This window comes from Periplaneta americana, chromosome 12, assembly GCF_040183065.1.
Source record: "Periplaneta americana isolate PAMFEO1 chromosome 12, P.americana_PAMFEO1_priV1, whole genome shotgun sequence".
Taxonomy (NCBI): domain Eukaryota; kingdom Metazoa; phylum Arthropoda; class Insecta; order Blattodea; family Blattidae; genus Periplaneta; species Periplaneta americana.
Window position 1 is genome coordinate 161997690 of NC_091128.1, and position 8226 is coordinate 162005915.

Here is an 8226-nt window from a genome sequence, read left to right on the forward strand (position 1 = left end):
ATAAATTTATACACTAGTTACAAACAAACAATATATAAACAAACAAGTTTAGAACTCTAGAAGGAATGGTATAATTTCGTGATAGAGTGCAAGGATATTTTCGTGATAGTCTTTAAATTCAAAACATTTAAGCATATCCAGTCAAATTTTAAATTCCTTAGTCAGTTTCATACCTATGACCCAAACAATTAAAGTTCTTTCGGTATTTTAAAGGTTTTTACATATATCATGAAACCACTGGAATTTTCTGAGCAAGATCCGCACAGATCACTAGGCTTATTATAGCCTACGGCTTTTCTTGAACCACAGATCTTCTTTGTTTGGCTCCTGAAGATGTTGCTGTTTCGTTGTCTACCTCTTTTAATTCACTTGAGAAGCTGGAAATGTCATCCTCATTGACTGCTGCTTTGGTCCGTTCTGTTTCTCGTCCAACTTGCAAAGAAAAAGACGAGCTTTCTCTGCGCAGTTTTCATTTGTTTAAGACACAATCAATTGTCTGTTTCATATCATTTATATTGTACACAGCCCTTGTTTTGTACTGCATCGCTATTGTTTTTTTTATTTCAAGTAAATATTCATTAATCTCCGACTAAAAATTATCTTACTTCATTTGCATTATTCCGAGAAAAACTGACTCATACTAAATAGGAACAAAATCCGTCCAATAATTTAAGGCTAATAGAAATCGCTGTACACAGACAGACTAGTACTAAAATTATTATATTTAATGTACGTCATTCCCTGATAAACTGACTCGTAGATACTAAATACTCATATAAACAAAATTCGTCCAATAGTTCAGTAGAAATTGCTGTACACACAGACTAATCGACAGACAGCATGTCAAGCGATATTATATTCTCTTGACAATATCTAAATGAAGACTTTATAAAACCTGGGTAGTCCAATTTGGAGTCGCAATAGGCTAATACTCTACTGTATGAAAAAGACAAGTTCTCTTTTTGTCTACATGCGATAATGAAAAAGTAAAATATAGAAAAAGAGAAAACAAGGAACCAATAATCCGAAAGCCGAATAAACGAGCGTTCACAGCCTCATCATCATTATCATCATAATCTTCACAAAAATGACTCAGATATAAAGTAATATTACACTGAGTAATAGGCTTACTATGAAAACAAACAAAAAGACACAAAAGAAAGAGAAGAGAAGTGTATATATATATATATATATATATATATATATATATATATATATATATATATGTTCTTAAAAGTACATAAATACATAAAATTACCTTACATTAATTCAGAATAATATTTCTGGGGAGGGATATGCCCCTTCTGCTATTCTTCTACGCTCCCAACTAACTCATGTACTAATTTTGGAAGTAAAACTTTGTAAATGTGGCAACAACGCAGCAACGATTTCGAATGCCAAGTTTATTTACAGATTCAAGACACAACATCTCTTAAAATATCAATTGGATATCCACTATATATTTTACGAGTCTGTAACCAGGATATTAGGGCAAAAGGAGACGGTAAGAAATCCCTGTAAGTTATAAATTCGGTCTAAAAATAAAATCGGAAGTGGAATAACCTCCCACACTTTATTATAGCCATAATTCGAGCACGGTGGTGGTGTGGGGGTGGGGGTGGCGCGATATGAAGTGTTGGCGTAACATTACTGCTTGCGTATCGACCGAGTTGTACTCTATCGCGCCGTGGGAACCAGGCGGCGCTGCAACACGCCCACGCAATTTCCGTGACCAACCACGATTCCCCTTTTACAATTAATTTAATTTTAAAATATATGTAAAACATCTCACAATGGTAACTCTAAATGCAGCTGTTGCTCTCTGGTGTTTAAATTCCAGCTGTGATTTTCCCTTTGGCAATGCAATACTTGGAATTCAAGTTATTGTTTACCGTGTCAGTATTTACGTAACACATCCCCTAGCGAAATGCCGCCCGCATTGCATACCTACGACTCCTCCCACCATGCTGCATTTGGTAACCAGACCTTCCATGTCGACTGTTAGCGAAGAACAAGGACAACGCTAGCCTGACAGTTTTACATGATGAACGTAAAAATAAAGCATTACCGGTACATTGTGGAAATTGTGGTTAAAATTATGTCAAATATCCAATAAACTTTCATAAAAATTATTATCTCTGATGTAACTATTTCAATCTTTTTTTTTTATTTATTTTTTTTTTTTCGATATTCAGTAACCTTCCGTTATCTCTATACGTATTGAAGACTTACGTGGAAAATTATTACCGTAATCTTCAGAGAATTGTTGTGTGCTATTAATTTATATATGTTTTATAATCAAATAAAATCAATGATCAAATCGTCCATAAAAACAAATGAAAACGATAACAATACTGCTATGAAAATATAACCTCAAACATAATTATATACATAAATGTTTACTTATTTAATAATAATATGTAATGCAATGTAGTTTATATTGATCCATGAACGTAAATGTAAATTTGAGGTTATATACACAATAACAAACTAATTTTTTAGTTTATTTCGTGTTCACAGTCTTTAAAATGCTTATTTAACCACTTATCTAATGCCTTAAGTAATATAAAGTTATGTTTGTTCAAAAAATGAAAAAAATCAGATTGAGTGAACTCACATAAAAACGTAGATATACCGCATACAAGACCTGAATTTCAGACACTAATGTAAACAATAAATTAAAATGAAGAAGTGTACAATATTATTGAGCTTAAACAAAGTGACTTAACTATTGTTAAGTATAATTCAACATATTATTAAACCATTATACATCTTTTGCGATAATAATGTACATATTTTGGAAACATACTGTACCTTTTGATTATTCCAAACAAAACACACGCAGTAACTGTTCGATCCATCGCGAAATAAGTGCACTTGGTAAAGAGTTGATGTTCTTAGAGTTCCAGTTACAATAGGAATGTTAAGAAATTCAGCCTTCACTCATATCACAACACAAGCAGCCTTACATGGACGAGGTAACGATTGCCACCTGCTTGCAGGACCTCGCATCGCACCTTACTGACTGACACAAGGGACGGACGTGGGGCAAAGAGCTTAAGTTCCGCAGATATCACCTTTCCTTTCTCTAACTCTACCTTCATTCATGACGGCAGCATATACAATGTAAATAATAAACTCTCTTTACTACTCTCAATTCTTTGAGAGAAATGGATATAAAACTGTTTTGCATAGGAACTGTGCGTGCGTGACTTGGTTAATAAATCAATTTATGTGCGGTAATCAAAATCGTGGAAAGGAAAAGTAGAAATTGTTGGATTTAATTCAAGATTCCCACAATGAAGATTACAATAATATAAGTAAAAGGAGGAGTATTCTTATAGACAACGGTAAGAAGAGAATGTAATTTCGTTTATAATGCATACTGCACGACCATACACAAATGTATTTCATACTGTTCCTGAATGCATGTCAGAAAGTTAGTGCCTACATAAAAAGATAGACTTATATCGCCTTCATGATCCAGTGGTTGCGATACTAGGTTTACCATTACATTCGAGGTTCGTGAGTTCAAACCCAGCTAGGAGTGATGAAAATTAAAAGCGACAAAAAATCCTTGTGATTTCCTTCGAAAGGGAAGTAAAACTGCTAGGTCAGTGTCGTAAATATGACATGTTAAAGAACCCCGTCCCTGAAGGCTTCGGACAAAATTTACCAGTAATTATTTGGTCCACGTCAATGGATTGAATTGGATTGGGCTTGTCCCTTTCTTCACTCGTAAACCATAGGCATACCATAACCATGAGTAAACCTCGTAACTACACTTTCTTTTCGAAATTTAGATTTTTATGTCATCTACAATGAAACACACCAACTAATACACTACAAAAATTTCATAACTGTAGATGATTTTTAATTTATCTACAATTAAAAGTCAAAATCTTGTAACTCCTACCTACAGTATATTTCCTGTGTGTAAAAAACTCGTACCTTCTGTAAACTTTCAATGTTTGTATTTAACATGGCAGCGATAAGTTGAATTAATTTTTGTAGGAACTGTTCCAGTTTAAAGGTATGTCCCTCTGTCCTAGAAGACCCCGTCTGTGGCTCTTCCATAGGCGACCCGGGTTCGATTCCCGGCCAGGTATTTGTGGTAGACAAAGCAGACGTTGCAGAGGGTTTTCTCAGGATACGCCCACTCTATCATTTCATCACTCTCCACCTACCCTCATTTCATTTATCATCTGCAAGAGGCAAAGTCTTTGGGGTAGTACGGGTTTTCGATGCTCATGTAGTAAAAGTCTTGGGACTCCGGGCCTCTGGGGCGTATCAAGCTACGCGTGTGCGGATGGGATCTAGCTCTATCAGGGGCTGAGGCAGGATGGCCCACCTGTCAGCCGACGATGACACAAAGGGCGTGGGACTTCGGACTCCTGGGGCTTATCAGGCCACTCGTGTGTGGGTGGGACATGGCTCTTCAGGGGAGAAGCAGTATAGCCCACCTGTCAGCATCGGATTCACGAATGTCATCCAGGACACATGTCGGACTGGACAATCATCGCATAAGGGCGCACAATGGGCCTAAGTGTGAGGACCCGTCTCGGGTACAGCCCTTGTAAAGCGAAGCCAAGCCAAGGCTCATGCTACTGGAGATAAATGAAGTATGGGATGAAGATAAATGCAAACAAGAGGAAGACCACGGTTATCGGAAGAAAAATAAAGAAGGTAAACGTGCGAATTCCAAATGAGGCAGTAGAGCAAGTGGACAGCTTCAAATACTTTGGGTGTACTATAAGCAGTAACATGAGCTGCTGCGAGGAAGTCAAAAGGAGGATAGCAATGGCAAAGGAAGCTTTTAATAGAAAAAGGAGCATCTTCTTCAGACCTCTGAAAAAAGAACTGAAGAAGAGACTAGTGAAGTGCTTTGTTTGGAGTGTGGCATTGTATGGGGCAGAAACATGGACATTACGACGAAGTGAAGAGAAGCGACTAAAAGCATTTGAAATGTGGATATGGAGAAGAATGGAGTGTGTGAAATTGACAGGCAGAATAAGAAATGAAGCTCTGCTAGAAAGAGTGGATGAAGAAATAATAATGCTGAAAGTAGTCAGGAAGAGAAAAGACTAGCTTACTGGCTAAGAAGAAACTGCCTACTGAAGAATGCACTGGAGGGAATGATGAACGGGAAAAAAGTTGGGACAGAAGAAAATATCAGATGATAGACGACAATAAGATATATGGATCGTATGTGGAGACTAAGAGGAAGGCGAAAAATGGGAAATATTGGAGAATGATGGGTTTGCAGTGAAAGACCTATCCTTGGGAAGAAAACTATGAATGAAAACTCTTCCCTGCACTGCATTGGATTGTAAGTCGGTAGGAAAGCAGGAGGTTGAATATTACGAAGAAAGAAAGAAAGAAAGAAAGAAAGAAAGAAAGAAAGAAAGAAAGAAAGAAAGAAAGAAAGAAAGAAAGATTGTTGCGAATGATATTACTAATTACTAGACTTCGTTGAATTGCCACACGCAGCATGCAATCAGGTTGCCGATGTACGGTAGTATAGAAGAGGTGAGCGACCGCCCGGTCTGGTAGTATAAGCAGTTCATGTTAAGAGTTGTGACCGGTCCAAATAGATAAAGCAGCTACAGCTAATGTATACCTATGTAAGCACTAGTTTTTGCATTACTATGGTTGGAATAGTCAAAGCTTAACATTTGTTCAGTGCAGACAAGAATTCAATCAAACATACTACAATGAGAGTGTTGCTGTTCCAAACAATTGCCTCTGGAATACCCTTACCCCGCAGCCAGTCTTGACCCGTTGAAAAACGTGATTGGATGCTGTTAATTATTATTCAGAATATTACGGCAAAATAATGGCGGTAATTGATGCATTAGATAGCACAGACAGTTCCGCTCTTCTGAACAGCTATTGGAAGATATTCTGTTAATTGATTCTAATTTTAAAATCGTGTCCAAAAGCATCACCCTGTTAGAATCGTCTAAACTACAACTCTCAAAAGCCCTTAATATAGTGGATAAAGTATCACAAATCGTTATCCAAAATATCACTAATTTCGGAAAAAGTGAAATGTAAGTTGAGAAACATTATTGCTAAAAATTCTGCCTATTCACAACTTCGTATTATAAATGATGTACCATAAGGTCACGACAAGACATCTGAAGTTGGTGTACTAAAAGTAGCGACTTTCCGTTCTTCAAATATGTACATATTACATCGTGTGATGTTGAACGTAATTTTCCCAAAATAAAAACTGTTTACGTGACCATTGGAGGAGGTTACTTTGCAGTCGCTCAAAATGTACGTAACTCTTATCTGCAATGCACATATTCAAGGATGATGTGAGTATATTACATTAAATTTTAAGAGTTAATATACCTCACTATAAAATAGTTGTGTATTTACATGTTTAGACATTTCCTACTTCAGTGATCATTCATTATATTTCTTGACTGCAGGATACAGGTTTTATTGTAACCGCAGTATACTGCTCAGTGTTTAGATCAGAGGCATAATTCATCCGTTGCACGTCCCATTCTCATACAGTCTATACCGCGAGCGTAGTAAACCTTACGATTCTCGTGGCAATTCCACGAAGTCTACTAATTACAGTTTATTTTCCTGAGATATCATTCAAATTGCATACTTGCCTAATAGGACCTACCTTCAGTAGTTCATTCACGAGCAAAGAATGGTTTTGTCACTAGCAATGAATATCTCTTTAACGATAAGCAAGAAGTCGTCCTCTTTTATATTGTCAATCTGGACTTGGACAAATTCGCAACGAAAAGTAAAAATACTAACTCTACTATATGTACCGGTATATAATTATATAAACAGCAAAAATGTTATCAATGAACTAAACCCTAAACCGAGCTAGATAAAAAGTCTTAAAATAACAAAAATAAAGTACCTGAAAAAAGAATTATCGTGATAGGATAAATAATGTAATTTATAAATTATCTTCATTACATTCAATAAGATTTGAAGTAATCCTAAAATATAAAAAATATATATTCATATGAGTATATAAAGTATTTTTATATGTTAAATATACTATACATATATGTCCTAGTAGACAACTCTTCGCAAAAAAATATACACTAATTTGACCATTCGCCAATTTATTCTAATTACATAACTTAGTCATACTATGTAAAAATTCGATGAAAATTACGATTGTTAAAGTAGATCGCCTGTGTCTGTTATTTTTTTAGTTTGTTATTTAATGTCGCTGTAACTAGATTATTTAGCGTCGATGTTACTGATGATAGCGAGATGGTATTGGACGAGATGAAGCTGAGGATTGGGATAATTACCTGACATTCGCCTTACGGTTGGGGAAAACCTTGAAAAAAACCAACTTGGTATTTAAAGCAAGCGAGAATCGAACCCAAGCGAGAGCGCAGGCCTAGATCAGTAGACATGCGCCTCTGCTGACTGAGCTACGCCGGTGGCAAGGTTGTGTTCCAAAGAGAATATAACTCGTGTCGTAAATTCGTGCCAAAATGAGAGGACGGACATCTATTTCCATTTCACAGACTATGTTTGTCTATTGTTTTGTGACGTCTTCCCGGTGGTCCTACATCGTGCTGACTACACAACCCGCCATGTCAAAGAGTTTAGTGTTGGTCCAAAGAAAGGTCAAAAGAAGTAGGCCTATATGATGTATCGCTTCAAAACAAGATGAGGTAATGGAAATCAATCAGCCATATAAAATAATAATTAATTCTACGTATACATCTAAGGCGTGAAGTGATAGCAAACGAAATGTGCTTCCAGGATGCAGGTGTCATTAATGTGTCTGTGTACAAGATGGAGCGACACCTTATGCACTTAAACATAGGCCTATGATTCATTGGGGAAAAACAAACACTTCTTTGGCATTTTATTCCCTTGCTTGTAGTTCTCGAGAAAAAAAAAGTGCCAGGAGATTCATAGGATTCCTGTAATTGCGTGAATGTCATTGACTGCGTATAATACACGTTTACTGTTCGTTAACAAAAAAAACCACAAATTTCAGTCACACAGTAAGTGTGCACTCAATGCTGGACTCTAATGTTCTGTCAACCCACTTGAGGTATGTGGATGTATGTGGAATAATTGAGCCGGGGTATGGTACAGTTCCTGGGTAGCTCAGTCGGTAGAGCGTTGGCGCGCTTAGCCGAAGGTCCTGGATTCGATACACGGCTCTGGAACAATTTTTCCCTTGAAATTGTTCAAGTCAGCTTTACAGGGAGATAT

At 36.6% G+C, this 8226-nt stretch overlaps 1 protein-coding gene across 1 annotated transcript in view; it reads right to left on the minus strand.

The window, feature by feature from the left end:
* The window catches only part of LOC138711098 (uncharacterized), a 235225-nt gene extending 232193 nt beyond the window's left edge, over nt 1-3032 (minus strand). The window contains exon 1 of the mRNA XM_069842420.1: nt 2815-3032. The gene's annotated coding sequence lies outside the window, so the exon portion shown is untranslated. The remainder of the gene's footprint in view (nt 1-2814) is intronic.
* Between the last annotated feature and the right edge of the window lie 5194 nt (nt 3033-8226).